Source organism: Protopterus annectens, chromosome 6.part0, assembly GCF_019279795.1.
Source record: "Protopterus annectens isolate FY-2018-M chromosome 6.part0, PAN1.0, whole genome shotgun sequence".
NCBI classification, from domain to species: domain Eukaryota; kingdom Metazoa; phylum Chordata; order Ceratodontiformes; family Protopteridae; genus Protopterus; species Protopterus annectens.
Window position 1 is genome coordinate 1986373741 of NC_056737.1, and position 17869 is coordinate 1986391609.

Consider the following 17869-nt stretch of genomic DNA (forward strand, 5'->3'; position numbering starts at 1 on the left):
AACTGTGATACTTTGTAATGCCGAGCATACTGACTGTGGGATTTTACAGCAAGTAAGGGTGTTAGTCTCCCCTGTAGCACTTCAGCAGTTTGTATTGGTCAGGACCTTGTAGCTCTGTGATCACCATTCAGAACATGCATACTGCCCTTATCTACTACCATTTCATAGTGCATTAGTTCCCTTGCCTCAGTCTATCACTGTATCAGTTTAAACGGCAAGGCATTGACATGACAGCCATCATTCAGTTATATAACACTGCACTGTTTTTAATTTTTTCAAAGCACAGTATTCTTGCAGGGATAAGGTATCCTGTTGGTATACTACAGCATGTTATATGTGTTATGGTACCAACCTGTGTAATATATCCCAGCAGTATCATAGCTAAGGTGAGGAGAAGGGGAGCAGCCACCCCATGTGCAAGATGTTAGGGGGTATGATCAGGAGATACATATTGATCACTTGTGAAGTACCAGTTTTCATTTCTCTACTGGCAGTACTGAAGCACTTCAGCACTTTGTGTGTGGTATAAGCTGTAGCAAGCAGCTTGGCACATTTTTAAAGTAGAAGCAATTTTTTTGCCATTCAAGTTGGAGTTCAGGACAGAAATGGAACCAGATTAGTGAATGGCTCTGGGCTCTAGATGGGCCACATATGGCTTTGCATCACAGCATTTACCACACAATGTATGATAACCTGCACATCAAGTGTTACTTCCACATGAGTGTACATTTCATTTTTGTTATTTCTGCTTTGGCTCATTGTCCACACACACACACACACACACACACACACACACACACACACACACACACACACACACACACACACACTCTCTCTCTCTGGTTATCAGTCATAACCTGTGTTACTGTTCTACATAGCAGTGACAGGGAGTATGCCCTGTCACTGCTATGTAGTGATAGTGACAGGGAGTATGCCCTGATTAGGGTTGCCAACTGTCTAGAATTTTTCTAGACGGTCCAGAATTAAGGTACACTGTCACTGACATTCTTGAAGAATAACTGCACCTGGACCATATTTTGAAGCATCACAATAAAGAACGATGGGTTTATTCACATCATAGTACCTTAACGTAGATGAGGTGGCAATTTTCTGCTTAAGGTCATCAAACGCCTTCTGATGATGTTGCAGCCATGACCATACAACATTTTTGCATGTTAGCTCTCTCAAAGGTGCTGCCATCTCACTGAAATCTGGTATAAACTTGGCTAAATAATTGACCATGTCCAGAAAATGCTGTAAACTTTGCTTGTTATCTGGTGCTGACATTTCTAAAATAGCTGTTTGATTGGTTGGTCATGTCTTAAGCCTGTACTTGTAAACAAATGCCCAACATAGGTTACTTCTGGAAGTCTGAACTTGCACTTCAGAGGATTGAGCTTCAAATTTACTTCATGTGCTCTGTCAAGAACTTTCTTGAGGTTTCTGTCATGCTCTGCTTCGCCATTGACTTCAGCTACGAGATCGTCTACTATTATGGCATAAGGCTATCCTGAAAAAATTGCACACTGAAAGACTTCACTTGCAGAATTTATTCCAAATGACATCCTTAGGAATCTGTATCTGCCAAACGGAATACCAAAAGCAGTTAGAAATGAGGATTTGCGATCAAGCATCACTTGCAAAATTAACTCTTTGCATCCAAAACAGAAAATACAGTGGCATTCGGTATTAGATCTGCAACTTCCTCAACTGTACGCATTGGATGATATGGCCTTTTTAATGCTTTGTTCAAATCTCTAGGCTTGATGCATATTCTGATTTTGTCTGAGCCTTTCTTATGAGCGGTTCCCATGGACAACACCGATTCAGTTGGTTCTGTGACTGGACAAATCACAACTTGCTGCACCATCTTATCCACCTGAGCTTTGACTTTACTTTGCATTGCTATTGGAACTTTTCTTGCTGGTCTGACTACTGGAGTGACCTCAGGATCTAACTTCATGGAATACACAACTGGAAGTTAGCCCAACTTGTCACTGAATACATCAGCATACTCTGAGAAAATGGCTTCGGAAAAACATGAATTTGGAACTGCACTCACCTGATGAACTTCTTTGGCATAAGAAAGCTGATTCATTCTCAGACTGTCTTGAGACCTAATAAAAATTGCACTGGTTGTTGGACTACATGGAATAATAAGTTGTAACATTTCTCAGCCAAATAACATGAAAGCTTTACTGAACCTTCGGTTTGAATTTCTTCACCTTCATACCCAACAAGTCTCGCACTGCTGGTCACATTGAGTTGATCTTAGTTCTCACTTTTGCAAATGTGTCTGCTGATATAACATTACACTGTGACCCGGTGTCTACTTTGAGCTCTGTGGATTTTCTATTGATCTGAATCGTACAAAACACTTAACTTCTTGTTAATAAGTTTACTGCATCAACTCTTTCTCCAAGTACTGAGACACCATCCACATAGAAAGCTGACTGTTTCAACTCTACTTTATCAACTTGCTTCTTTGTGCAACCTTCCTTTACAACTGAGTGAAGCTTACTTGATTTGCAAAACTTCTGGAAATGGTTCCAACACTTGTGGCATTGCTGACCATATGCTAAACACTTTTAGACTCATGATTTACACCACAATTGCGACAGTTAACAATAAAGCTAGACTTGGGTTTTACTGATTCACGTTTATGTTACACTGAGCTGACGGTGGAGCTTACACTTTCCTGGAGCTTTCTGGAAAGCTTTGTACCTTCTTTGGAAACCCTGTGGCTGCCCTTTGCTTAGGCCTGTTTCTGCTTGCCATGTGTTGCATACTATTTAAGTTTGCACTGGAGCATACTGAAACCACGCTTTTGTCACGCGCAAGCATGTTCATATGTCTTTCTGTCACCTCATGGATCTGACAAATCTCCTTTGCTTTGCTTAATGTCAAATCACTGTCACGAAGTCAAATCTTTCTCGCTGCAGCACTATTAATACCACACATAAGTCTGTCTTTTATCAGCTCATCTTTCAAATCACCAAACCAACACATTTTAGCTTTGTTTCTCAAGTCAGCTATATAAACTGCAAATATTTCCCCTAGTTTCTGATCTCTTGTGTAAAACAAATGCCTCTCTAATGTAATGTTCGTCTGGGGGTTGCAAATTTCTCTGAACTTATGCTTCAAACACGGGGTCTTCCCTTGATTCAGCTTGGACAACAATATGGTGGTCTGCACCTTCACCTTCATACACTGCTGGTGTATGTACAAATGAATGTTCTCTTTCTATGGCCTCTGAGCCTGCTACATTTAGCAAAATAAATGCCTTGGTGCACATCTCTTTATCTGCATAAGCTGCTCGTATGAAAATATCATACTATTGTTCAAATATTTTCCAGTTCTCGTCTGCCATATTAACACATACCAGCAAAGGGTCTTGCAAATACGTACGAACACACACACACACACACACACACACACACACACACACACACACACACACACACACCATGTGCATAAGTTATTGGCATAAACACAATTTGTTCTATGCCTTTGTGCTCTGCACTTATACTTTCTCTCTTTGAGCTTCTCGGAATTGTGCAAATGAACAACCCTGTAGTACTTTCAAATAACTAGACTTTGTGAAATAAACTTCTTGGGCTTCTAGATGCTTTATTGCACTTTGCAAAATAGCTTTTCAATTTTCTCGATGCTTTACAGTACTTTGCAAAATAGCCTTTTAGATTTCTTGATGCTTTACTGTGCTTTGTGAAATAGCTTTTGAGATTTCTCGATGCTTTACTGTGCTTTTTAAAACTTTTTGTAGCAGCTTTTTAAACTTTTCGATACATTATGGAACTTTGTGGAATAATGTCTTGGACTGTTGCGATGCTTTATGAAATGTCCAATTGATAAAGGAGGAAATGCTGAAATCATTTACTTTCAGAATTGGTAAAGGCAGAAATGCTAAAATCATTTGCCTCGAAATTGGTAACGGCGAAAATGCTAAAGTAGTCACTTGGAACTTTATTGGTAAAGGTAGGAATGCTACAGTCATGTGCCATCATTTGTCAAAGTCATCACTTTAAGAAACATTCGAGAACTTTACAATGCAACTGAGCAATTCATGAGCACGTTAATACTCTTGTAATCTTTTGTAAGAAACACCTTTTTTATCAATGCAGTAAACATATCAAGCAACTGTACAATGCGAATAAATCGACTTCTGTTGCCCAAATTCAATATCTTTTGAAGTATCTGCACTTTGCAAATGACTACATGCAATACACTGAAATGTCCCCAAAATTATGGTACCTTACTAGGCAACTCTTTACAGTACAAGAAGCGCTCCGTAATGGCGGCACTCTGCGAATAGACACACCCAGTACAATAACTTTTCTTCAAATAACCTTGCTTTGACTGGATTACACAAGATGGTTGCCCTTTGCACACAGTAAACTCTCTGAAATACATGCACAGTAATAAGCACACACTTTCAGCACTTTTACACACTGAGATACTTTGAATAACTTTAATTACGCCCTTGATATAATACAAAGTCATAGTTATGCCCAAACACAGCACTTTGCCCAAACACAAGCAGTTGCCTTACTTTATTTTTGCTTACTGTGCTCTTTCTTTTTTCTTTCTTTCTATTCTTTTTGGTTGCTTAAGCCCTTTTTTATGCCCAACATGCTCGTTTTACTCTAAACATGCACAGTTTTTCCTTAAACACACTCATTCTGCCTTAAACATGCCCGTTATGTCTTAAACATGCTTGTTTTGTGTTAAACATGCACGTTTTGCCTTAAACAAACTCATTTTGTCTTAAGCATACTCGTTTCTTACTTTAAAGTCAATCACCTTGACAAATACTTTTATCTTAAACATTTTCTTTTGTTAACAAACTTTTTGTACTTTCCACTTGCCTGATAATGTGGTTTATGTCCTTGTAATGCCCTTTCTTGCCTCTTTGCATCGAGTAAATAAATTGTATTATTTTTCATTACCTTTGATTCTTCCTAGTTGTGTTTGTACTGTTTTCTCTCAGTTTTACCTTCGCTGTCGTCTTTACATCTCATGGCTCCAAATGTTCTTCTCTTTTCCATTCTGATTCTGAAACCATGTGCCTTTCATGTTGGTACACGAATAAACAAGTCTTTGTGGGTTCTGTTTAAGTAGCTTTATTCTATACAAACACATAACTATAGAGATTTATTGACTATGACTAAGTAACTGATATACAAACTAACTACTGCGATCATACATGCTCACTCACTGGCTGCTTCTACAAAATGGCACTAGGGATTGCATGTGACTGGAATTTATAGGTGCACGCACAGCCTCGCATGCTTCTTAAAGATATAGCACACACACTTGACACTCTGATCTACAACTGCTGTCTCACAGTCCTGGACTTTCCAGTTCAGTATCCAGCTGAGATGCTTTCTGTGTAAAGCCTGCATGCCTCCTGTATTTAAATGGGGTCAACAAACACAATTTCAAGCATTATATTCTTATCTATGTAGATCAGCATGGCTATATTTTTCCATGATGACTATAACACTGACTTTTCAGATTTACACAAAAAAATGTCATTATTATCAGTTGTTTAGATAAAGAAGTTTTAAATGACCTGTAACAAGGCTTCTCTACCTTTTGGCAAAATGTAACTCGGTGAAAATGAGTTTGTTGATTTTATGGTTTCCTGACAGTGTTACCATTGTTTTAAGGGGATGGTGAGAGCACTTTCTATTCCCTACGAGGAGTTATCACCCTTACTGGGTGTTTCTGTTGTCCACTTGGTTGTGTGTCCATGAAGTTAGCATATATTTGGGGGGTTTCACTTCAGAAGCCTAAAATATCATAATCCTGAACTTCAGAAAACTTCATAATCTGGAAGCCCAAAATCCTGAATCCCAAAAGACTGAAAACACACAGGATACATATACTGACAATAGAGAACACAAACCAGATTACATCCCACCAAATATAAGCAGGGGGGGCAAGCACCCCTGCACCACCCATGTGGGGGACTGCACCCCCCACACTCCCTGCTACTTAGCTATATCAACTCCAAGATTGCATTTCAATACACTATCATGAGTTATGTTGTAGTATAGCAAGTTAAAAGGGAATGTTACTAAGGTTACAACAGGCAGTCATGAACACATGTGATGGTATGTTTGCCATTTTTTCTGTGGAGTGCAATCTTGGAGTTTATATATTTAATTAGCAGGGGGTGTGGTGGGCTTGCCCCTCTGCCCATACTATGTGAAAAGTGCTATCCTTTGTCTTGTATGTGTCTCTCTGTGTCCTTGTACTGTAATATTGTCATTCTTTGTGTCCTGTATATTTTCAGTATTTTGTGATTCAGGATTTTGAATTTTCAGGATTTTGGGTTCTGGATTATGAAGTTCAGGATTGTGATATTTCAGGATTCTGAAGTGAAACCATTTGGGGTTATGGGGGCAGTGTCCCCATGTGGATGGTGTATGGCAGCTGCAGGAGGGCTTGCATCTTGAGAGGAACACTGGAAAGAGTCATGATTTTGTACGAGAACCAATGAAACAAGGTTAGGTTAACCTGTTAATGTATAGCATTTTCATATACCCAACATATATTCATTTTCAGAAACTAAAAACACCTTGCTAATAGAATACAGCTGATAGATTTTAAGTAAAGTCATGCATTAGTACAAACTAATTATAGTAAGTCCTTTATTTTAAAAGCATTTTAAGTGAAGTTTTTTCTCATGAAGGTAAGTAAATCTACATTAATTAACAACATTATATTGAAAAAAAGACATGCATTAAGTCAAACTGAGGACTCAAAGAGGCACCTAATCTGGTCATTGTGCTTCATTATTCCTAAGAGCAGCCAGTTCCCACCCTCTGTCCTAGTGTCTGTCCACTGCTCTACCCATTCTGTCAAACCTCCCAACCCACATGGCACCCCCCCATTGCCTTTCATTGTGACGACTGGCACAGAGTGCTCTTTCAGCAGCTCTGGTTGTTTTTAGTCTTATGTGATCTCCCTCCCATGTTTGCTCAGCTTGGCCACTTCTGCACCCATTTCCTTCTTTCTGCTGCTTTATGTACCCAAAAAGGCCTTTCCTTCTTGATCCCTGCAAAATAGTTTGTTTTTACAATTAACCTTCACATTTCACTTTGTAATATAAAAGCAAACAACCATGACTGGAATATTTACCAGTATGTTTTCCTAGAGTATCCCTGCCTTTGTCTCAGAAGTTGCTTGCACAATTTCTTTAGTGTTTTTCACCGTATTAAAATCAAAGCTGCTTTTCCTAATAAAGTGAACTGTGCTTTCCATTTTACACAATTTGTGTGTGTGTGTGTGTGTGTGTGTGTGTGTGTGTGTGTGTGTGTGTGTGTGTGTGTGTGTGTGCGTGCGTGCGTGTGTGTGTGTGTGTGTGTGTGTGTGTGTGTGTGTGTGTGTGTGTGTGTGTGTGTGTGTGCATGCATGCGTGTGTGTGCATGTGCATGATGAGGAAGGATGTGGTGTAGATTACAAAAAGCAGATACCTACAGGTACCCTTCAGAAATAGTAATGAAAGGAGTAATTTATCCCTTAGTGGTGGAGGAGGCAAACAAACTAGTTCAGTGAGAGATAAAATCAATCAGAAATGTGATATCTATTAAACTGACAAGATGTCACTGTCATCTGCTGAATTTTCACATGGCAATATTTGCCGACATGTAAGCTCATTTGTTTAAAAGGTCTAAAATTAGATTTAACATCAGAAAATAAACAATTTCTTCCTTTGCTGAGTTAGGCTGAAATCCAGCTACTACTCCTGCATTTCTTTGCTGTCTGTAAAATACAAAATTAGTCCTGAATTTGGGGCATTAAATTCCACATTTACTTCTGTTAGTCCTAGACCTTCAATTAGACAAAGATCAAAATTTCCTTTGAATACTAAGCATGCTGCTTCTGCTTATCCTATGTCTTTGAGAACAGTGTTATTAGTAGAGTTAGTAACAGTGCTCTATACTGCATCCCCAGAAAAGCAGGCATTAGGCTAGAGAATATGCAGCCAATTGCATGATTTAGAAAGGGCACTATGTACTACAATGCACTGATGAAAAATAACTCATAATCATGAAGAAAGAAATAAACCATACAAAGTGTATCTGGTACTCTGGAGAGATGAGCCAAAAGGAGCACATGTACCATGGTGCACACAGTGTAGATAAAACACTGCACTAACAATGGCTGCAAAGCAGACACAGGAAAAGAATGTAAAGGATATGCTATAGGTGCACAACACAACCTGCTAAAATGGCACACGTAAGCCAGTAACAACCAACCATGTCAGCACAGGTATGTTTCTATAAGTTCAAAATATATTGTATGGTAACAGAGCACTTCATGTATTTGGCTGTGTGGAGGTTCATATAGTAGGGATGGTGAATAAAAACAGATGCCCGTGCATGCATGTATCATACCATGCTCATTGCCACCATTACAGTAGCGTAACATAAGTTATCACAGCAAGGCCATTCATTGCAAAGTCACATATGTTAAGCCACAGCACATGAGGGCAGACAATAAAGGCATATAAGCTCTAAAATGGCATAGCCTTGTTCTGTAAGAGACCCATGGGAACATATGTAGTTCCATTATAATGATTGCCATCCAAAAAGATGCTGATTTATCCTCTATGACCTATGAGTGCCCTATTAGCAGTATAAACATGTGCACCAACATGCTTTGCTCACAAGTAGTATCTGTGACACATGAGATAAATGGCCTTCAAAGCACACATGCAAAGGCATGTTACAACAACTATGAGTTGCTCAACACACACCGGCACTGCACCTTGTGATGGGTAATGAATGATCCAGATTTCCACATTACTGAAGCATTGCTGGCCTATGCAAATATGATGTAGCATGTATATACTTCAGTGACTATGGTTATGATAGCAGTGTGTTTGGTGAGTGAAGAATGTGTATACATCATGTGTGAATGCCCATAAAGGTGTGATGTATCATATACAAAAATAACATGCTTCAGCATACCACTTCTCAGTGTGTAGCAACAGAAATTATATAGACGGTTACATTAAGTATGTCCATGCTCAAAGAGGGTCACGTATACAGTATTATCGCAAAACCACAAACACAGCAGGACTTATGGTGCATCTCCTCCCACAGAAGGGGATGCTATAAGAATGCAGAATGCACTGTGTGTAAAGCCTAAGACATGTCTTTGACTGTACTGCACTACATGTAACTGAAATGGGCTCCAGCACTATGCATACCAAAGTGTATGCAATGTGCAAAACATGGCATTGACCATATTACTGTGTACATAGTGGAAGCTAGTGCTTTTCTTTGGTAAATTATTGCCACACATGGACAGTCATCATGCCATTCCGAACAGTGCATAAGTTGTACACATCAATATAGTAACTCATGGTGAATATCATACATCTTTGTCATGGTTAACAGTCCGTGGCAACTACTGTGAAATTACTGGCCACCAGTGTTCAAATATTATGGCATAGCCTTTCCACAGCATATACTTCACAGCACACATTCAGACAAATACAGTGAAAGGCTAGTTTTTCTGCAGTACAGGGTTACAACTTGCATGGGTCCTGTCACCACTGTCCTGTGCTCATTCCCCAGATGCCATTATGAGTTCACCCAGATATGTAGTTGTTGCATGTGGGTACTATCCTTGGTGAGCCACACATCCCATGGTAAGATGTCATCTGCATCTTGTTATTTGTAGTCTTCCTAACAGCTGCCACCATCAAACTCATGAACATGGTCTATTGACAGGAGTATATACATGCCCCAGTCAGCCATGTATGCATGGAGTATGACACTAAACAATACCATCTGGTTGATTTCAGTCATACTGTAGATGCTGATATCTTGTTCTGGCACACAGATACCTGAAATGGAAGTAATGCTAATGTGTGGTAGTCCCTGTACTGTACATATTTATATCAGCCTGCGACTTTTTATGTGATTTTTATGTGATTGACATACATTCTTGTATATAGACACACACACACACACACACACACACACACACACACACACACACACACACACACACACACACACACACACACACACACACACACAGCTGGCAAATGCATCTCTCATTTGCTTATGAGTAAATCAACATTTGCTGTTCAAGGGCTTGTCCTTGATGGACATATGCCCTTCTCTGGCATAGGGTTTGCTGTTAGAAGACCCACTGGTTTGCCAAATCTACAGTTGACACTACTAATACAGCCATGAGGTGCTATCATGTTAATGAGTATGCAACACATAAGGAACATGGCAAACATCTTGGCTGTGACAAACTGCAGGATTTAATCAGATTCATTAAAACAGAAGAAGCACATTTTCAAGTGTAGAAACACATGTTTTGGTTATTGTACTTTGTCCAGCTGTATGCTTCCTCTTCTGCTCAGCTTAGATAACAGGCTGGCGTTAGCAACCCTGGTAAGTGTGCATATGTCATATCAGCCAAGAGACATGCATTTAATATTGTTCTATTTTAAAAGGTCTGGTTAAGTGCACAATCTATCATTTTGTGTATTGCCTGGGTGTTTGGCAGGTAAACTGAAGATGCATCCTCTGCTGTCACATGCCACTTGCATTTTCCCTGAGCAGTATTCATTGCAATTCACATAAGAATTTGCACTGTCATTTCTGAATGTTTTGCTTGTTATGTGTCTAGTGTAATTTGCACCATGTTCACCAGAAAGCCTTGCTACTGTGAGATGTCACATCTGATGTCTGTTGCAATAATTTTCTAGGTGCTGAGATGTCTACTGTGTGTGTAACATCAAGAGGATGAAAATGTTCCAGAATTCTGCTTGTTAGGGTTTAGGATATTCCAATTGTCACCAGCAGGTCTTTGGAATATTCCTGTAGCCATTACGTGCACAGCTGCCATAATCTTTGAAGTAATATTAATTGCCTACAGCCTCCATGTAGCTCTATTATGCCACAACAAAATTCTCATAGGCAGCCCAGAATACCCAGCAACCATCTGGTGTTAGTACAGTTTCTCCATGTTTGTTGACACAGGATAAATCTGTCTGTGGAATTATTTGCATTGCTGTGATCTTTATTTTATTTTGGTTAATACCTGCACAGCTGTATAGGCATATTGATTTCAGAAGGGCTGATGACTGGCAAGCAGTGGGGATTGTGATACCATGTAGTACATTAAGATGTACATGGCTCCCATCTGGAAGTGTAAATACCTTCTGGATTGTCTCTTCATTTTTATGTGATAGTACAAATCCTGAGGGTCTATCAAGCACATGCAGTCATCCTTGCCTAGAAAACCAAAATGGACTGAACCGTTATCATCCAAAACTTTGTGGGTCGGACTACTTTTTTCAGTTTGCTGAGATCCGGAATTGATCTCCAGTCCCCTTTTTTCTTTGGCACTAAAAAGAATTTTGAGTAAGTTCCAGATTCTATCTGATCTGGTGGGACCTCTTGGATGACTCTTTTTTCTAGCAGTTTTTGTATCCCTAGTGCTGGTGCTTTCCTCTGACTGGGTAAAACATCAGTAATTATGCACACCAGTGGAGGTGGTAAGGAAAAGGGAATTATTTAACCTTGGAAATAATCCTCTGCATCAATGTGACTTTTCTTATATATAACCAGACTCTTTGGTGCAGGGATAAATGACCTCTGACTGCCTCCAGAGATAGACAATTGGGCCTCCTTTCAGGAGTGCTGGTAGGGTCATTGGAGAAGGAATCTATGGACCGCTGGTTCTGTGGGCCTCCTCTGCCACATGTGTGTCATCATGCATTTGAGTTCCTCCCTTTGCCCCTGGGGGAATTATCTCCACATGGATCTTAGAAAGGACCCTGGAACATTTTGAATCACATTTTTCAACTTCCTTGATGATTCCAAGAGAAGGACCTTTGAGGAATTAAAAAAATATACACCAACTGCAGAGAGGGTCTTTCCATCTTTTTCACACCTGGACAGTGTGTCTTTAACTTTTGGGCCAAACAATGAAATGCTGTCAAAGGGTGCATTGATGAAAAAAGACTTGCAAGGCTTCACAAAATCACCAGGCATGCCTCCTAATGGAAATGCCTGAACCAGCTTCCCTTGAAGCACCTTCAGCTGCATGCGAGATAAGCTTCATGGACAAATTAGAAGTAGCCTGTAGGGTAGCCAACTGAGAAGCTACATAAGTTTGAGCCTCAGCAGTATCAGTGCCCAAAAGGGATTTTGACAGTTTTTTTATCAAATCCTTTTGTGATCTCATTAAGTGTGCCAGGTAGTTCAGTGACCTAAGGGCAAAAGACGCTGATACATAGACACGCTTCCCAAGTCTGTCCAATGCCCTAGACTCCCTGTTAGGGGATAGACACAGGAACTTTGCTTGGCAAGTTCCTTCTTTGTGGCTGCCACCATACCCATAACATCTACGGGCACTCCCTTGCTCCAGTATTCCTTACCTACAGGTGGAGCCAGAATCTGATCTGCTCTTTTGGGGATTTTCTTTTCTTTTGGGGATCTTCTGTGTGAGATCAAGTCAATGAGCGCATTGGCAGGTAAAAACTTCCAGGAATACTGATTCCTCCAGGGAATGGTTATTGGAGGACGAACCACCCCTCTGCTTAAGGATCTCAAGAATGTCTCCAAATGAGATGTCTTTAAGTGGTGATCTTGGGGACCAGTTTCCTTCATTGAAATCACTATTTTCATGACTGACTCCTGAGGGGAGTCCAAGTGCCTCCTTTTGCACTTCCTCTTTCTAGGGACTTCCTCTGTGGGATACTCCAGTGAAGTATCAGAAGTGGTTGTAAAGTTCTGCTGGGTTGCCTGAAGACTTTGAGCTGGCTGTCCCTGTGGCGTAGAATGATGTGACTCAAGGTGCAGAGACATCTGGGATTCAGAGGGAAGATCCAAAGGGATAGGATCCATCTATCCTGCCAGAGCAGAGAACAGTCTCTTCACTACCTCAAAGGCAGATTCCTCTGGGGAGAAGGAAAACAATGGAGCTGAGAAGCCAGGCTTCTAACCCATCGGTTCCCTCTGCCCCGAAGGCAACCTACCTGAAATGGAAGTCAGAGCCGAGCTGTCAAATGGCAAGGCTCCAAGAGGAAGAGATGGCTCCAAAAACCTCAGACTTGACTCCAACTCCTTGGACCCAACATGGCTGCTTCAGCTTCAAGAGTCATCCAGCTCCAAGGACATCAGAGCAGGTGCACTCAGAGAAAACATTGAATCCAAAGATAATGACATCTTTGGATCTGAACTGGACAGATCCATTAGGCTTGGACCAGGGGCTAAGAAACGATTGGTCTGATCAGAGAAGGAGATAGAACTGGAAGAGTGGTGGAAGGACAGGCTTCCTGACCTGAAGGGGTAGGAGCCAGGAGAACTCACATCTGTATTTGTGCAGAGAGAAATCTTCTCATCATTCTGCCATGTCAGCTTTAGTCAAACTCCTGGAAGAACAAGAGGAAGCTAAGGAAGGAGAATTAGAGTACCTTTGTTCCAGAAAGGAAGAAAGTACTCTTGAAGGCATGGGATCCAGACTAGGAGAGTATCTGGTTCTGGGTAACATTCTCAGATCCAAAGTGCTTGGAACAGAGAAAGGTTTTGTCAGATCTGATGGCAGTCAGATTGCAGCAACCTTGGGATCCAATTTATTTTTCTTTTTAGGCAGTTTCAAAAAAGATGGAGTTGATGATCCAGAAGGCTTTAGAGACTTATTAGAAGGCTCCTTTACTTTTGGTTTGGGGGCATGAGCCTCAACAATAGCTTCTGAGAAGGAAGAAGGAAGTAAACCTTCAATATGAGCTTATTTTTTCTGTCCACTATAGCACACGGATTAACATTTTTACAAATGGTACATTCAATTTGCAGGTGGTCCGGGCCCAAACAATGCACACATAAAGTGTGGGTGTCAGACAAGGGCAAATTGTGCCCACACTTCTGGCATTTTTTAAATCCCAAAGGACCTTTTTCAGACATCCTGCACACAAGAACAAGCAAGTAAAGGATAGAAGGAAAGATTTTATACACGCACACACACACACACACACACACACACACACACACACACACACATATATATATATATATATATATATATATATATATATATATATATATATATATATACACACACACACACACACACACACACACACACACACACACACACACACACACATATATATATATATATATATATATATATATAGAGAGAGAGAGAGAGAGAGAGAGAGAAAGATAACACCAATGGTATGGAGAGCTGCACAAGAGTTGTACAAGGAATAAAAGAAATAGAAATGGCAATACCAACTACGGTAAATAAAAAAACTACAATAAGTGTAAAGTGAATGGAGGATAACTAAAGTGAAGGGAGGATAACTAGTAATAAGTTTAAAGATGAATAGTAAAACACTTATCATAGAATGAAATGTCCCTCTAGAGCTCAAGATGACTATGTCTATTTGCAAAAGCGGCAAACGAGATCTGGGGTATGTTAGGGGTTGGTGCATTATGGGTAAGGGAGGAGCTCAAGAGTTTTTTGATGACCACAAGATAAAGTAATGGCTGAATTGGATCTGAGGATTGGATCCAAACCCAACAGTTGAGGATAGAATGAAAATTGACAACATCAGATTAAATACATTGTCAATTAATATTTATTTATTTTACATTTATTTACTGGGAAAAGACAGACTGGACAAAATGTCCTTTTTCAGTGGAGGCCCAGGGAGAAAAGCTCCACATTTATAAGTGATAGTCTGCTCTTCCTGTAACATGATATGTTTTATTAAAATTCTGTAGTGCAATTAACTTGAGCAAGTACTGACTGTTGCTTGCTGTTCTGTCACATAAGCAGCTGTAATGCTGGTACTCCTGATATTAATAAGGAAACGTCTTCCTTCTACCTTTTCCTGAGAAGAGACACAAAATATGTTACTTGGTTTGGTTTAACATTGCCAACCACTACAGATACTTTAGATTTGCTTAATCATCTCTGTAATAATCAGTCTCACTACAGACAAGTATAGACCTCACAAACATCATCCAGTGGAAATGGATATGACACAAATATTGGCAAAGGATCACTGGGGATCATAGAAACTCATTATAATTATTTTCACTCCAGTGCGAATTCATTGGTGTTTTGCTAATGTTATTTCTGTTAGAGGATTGTAGAACACTTATGCCTGATTTAATCCACATTGTGGTCACCTATCCAGTATTAGTAGCTTTGTAGGCCACTTTGAAAGGTGGATAGCCACAGTTAATTTTACCAGTAAAAGGCATAACGCTTTAAGCTAATAAGTAAAATAATAGCTACAAGTATTTCAAAGTTAAATCATGTAATTACTTAGTTAAATTAAATAAGATGAAACATTTTCTTTTTAAATAAATATTCAAACAATGCAGACTTTGCATGAGGAATTAAAACAAAACAGTTAAGTCCAAAATAGAATTTCCAGAGTCATTGCAGGTAGTTTTGTCTCCAAGGATATGCTACAATAAGCACAAATTACAGCAACTCCCTTAACTGACTGACTGACTTAAATGAACTCTGTCTCTGCTTGTATAAGTCCAAACCAGGATTTCTGGTGGCTGTTGCTTTTATTCATATTTTGCAAGATGTTTTTTTTTTTATTCCTACAGTTGTTATGTCAAGGGGTAGGGTAACATTTAGCATACCAGAGTCCAAATAGTGAAATCACTTTTGGCCTAACATCTCCAGGCAGCGTTGTATTTTGCAACACTACACACTTGTTTGGCTAATCAAAAAACAAAAGTTTAGTTTCACTTTTAAACTGCAGTTTCACTGTGGCAAATGCAATTCTATATGATTTTATATACATTCTTTTACATATTACAACAGGCAGAAGATGAAAATATGATTAAGTTTCTTTTACTTTCAGGTTTTAAAATTTTCTGCATGTTTTAATTTGACATAGCTTAGCTCATATTTCAAGCATCTTTAAAAGAACAATCTTAGTTCTTCTCACATAGCCTATTTATTTTAGTTATCATCCTAATATCACATAATAGTTTTTAAAACAAGGTCATTCTCTACAAGTAACCTTTGTACATGACTTAGGGTTGAGAAGAAAAATTGATAAAATTATTTAGCAGCTTAATGTAGGTTATGATGTTAGAGTAAACACTCTATGAAGATACCTCAAGAAAGACACATTTTAGTATAAATCTGTTTTGACTCAATTTTTGGAATATGCTTTCTGGTTTCTACAGTTTCATGTCCAACTTGGAGAGGAGGGTAAGATTTAGCACACCAGAGTCCAAAAAAGGACATAATTTGTGACCTAAATCACATCTCCAAACAGCATGATACTTTGCAACAGTACACACACATTTAGACAAGCAAAACAGTAAGGTTTAGTTTCACTTATAAACTCCAGTACAGTTCTCACATAGGCAACTGCAATTATATACTGTTTTATACATTTTCCTTTCACATATTGCAACTTGCTGAAAAGGGAAGTACAATGTTGCTTCTTCTTCTTTTAGCCTTTAAACTATTACATTTTAATCTGATACAGTTTATCCCACTTTTCTTGCATTTTTCTTTTGAAAGAACAATAGTACTTTCCTGGTTTACTGCAGTTCTTCTCACATAACCTGTAATACTTTAGTTGTCATCCCAGTATCACACACTATTTTGGAAAACCAAGTCAATCACAACAGGTTACCTTTGTGCATGTCCTATTGTAAGAGCTAAGAACAGAAATTCTGACATTATATAGCAACCTTAATGCAGGTTATGATGTTAAAAATTAAACTGTTAGTTCCGTGAAGAAAACATGGGTGAAGTTATACAGCAACCTGAATGTAGGTTATTATGTTTGAAACTAAATTCCCTCCATAAATATACCCTCCAGGAAAAAAAAAACATTTTACTATAAATTTGCTAGCGCAGCATACTGTCAAACATTTATGTGTAGCTGCAATATACCAGATATTTCATTTAAAACAGAAAGAATCTACGTGGCAAAGAAGTTTTGATGCTGACTGCATGGTTACTAGATGTTTGGGGTCACAGCAGGTGTGGAAAAGTAAATGGAAACATTGATATCTTTTAGCTACTGCAATAATAGTGCAACTCTCTGAGGTGTGGATTCCTCCAGAATATGTGAGCACGAGATAGGTTATTTGTTGCTCCATATTCTGCCTAGCTATTGCTGAACCCCTTGGAATAATTGATAATAGCACTGTTAGCTGTTGAAGGACTTATGTGATCTGAATACTATCCAGTTTGATTTCTTAAAACAAAAAGTATGATTGTTGTTATACATTGTGTACTGTACAATATTGTTGATTAGTGTAATACTTTTAGTGTGACATCTACTCTGCATAACATCGATTTATTAAAAAATGGGTACTAGTTAGGGTTTGCAACACTGGATTTCACTGTAAATTGTGAAAAGCAAAATAAAAATTGGTAAAAAATGCACCAGTATAGATTCTTTGTGTTCAGTTAGAGTTAGTCATACTAAGAATGAGTAAGGCTTGTGAACTACTGGGCTTCTAAACTTTCTGCACCTCACAAAGGTGTTTAGGTTCTTTAAGCTTAGCATAGGCTGCAAACCCACTTTGTTATTGATGGAAGGGGTGAATAAATAGAAAAGACCTAGGTCTCTCATAAAATGTGATACCCTTTTCCTGATTGAAAGAGTAAAAGAGATTGCATTTCTTGTTAATTAAAACTTCTGTGTCCATAACAGTTGTCAGTTTTAGAAGGATGACTTGCCTATAAGGACTTCAACCTGTTCCAGGTTGTTAATCTCTTGTAAATGATGATAAACCTAATGGTGTGGCACAGTTTATTTCTCATGATAAATACAGATCAAGAAGGTCTCCTTAACAAAGTCTCA

At 39.0% G+C, this 17869-nt stretch overlaps 1 protein-coding gene across 1 annotated transcript in view; it reads right to left on the minus strand.

Annotated features, from left to right (window-relative positions):
- The window catches only part of LOC122805018 (acetylcholinesterase collagenic tail peptide-like), a 951363-nt gene that overhangs the window by 18702 nt on the left and 914792 nt on the right, over window positions 1–17869 (minus strand). The window lies entirely within an intron of this gene.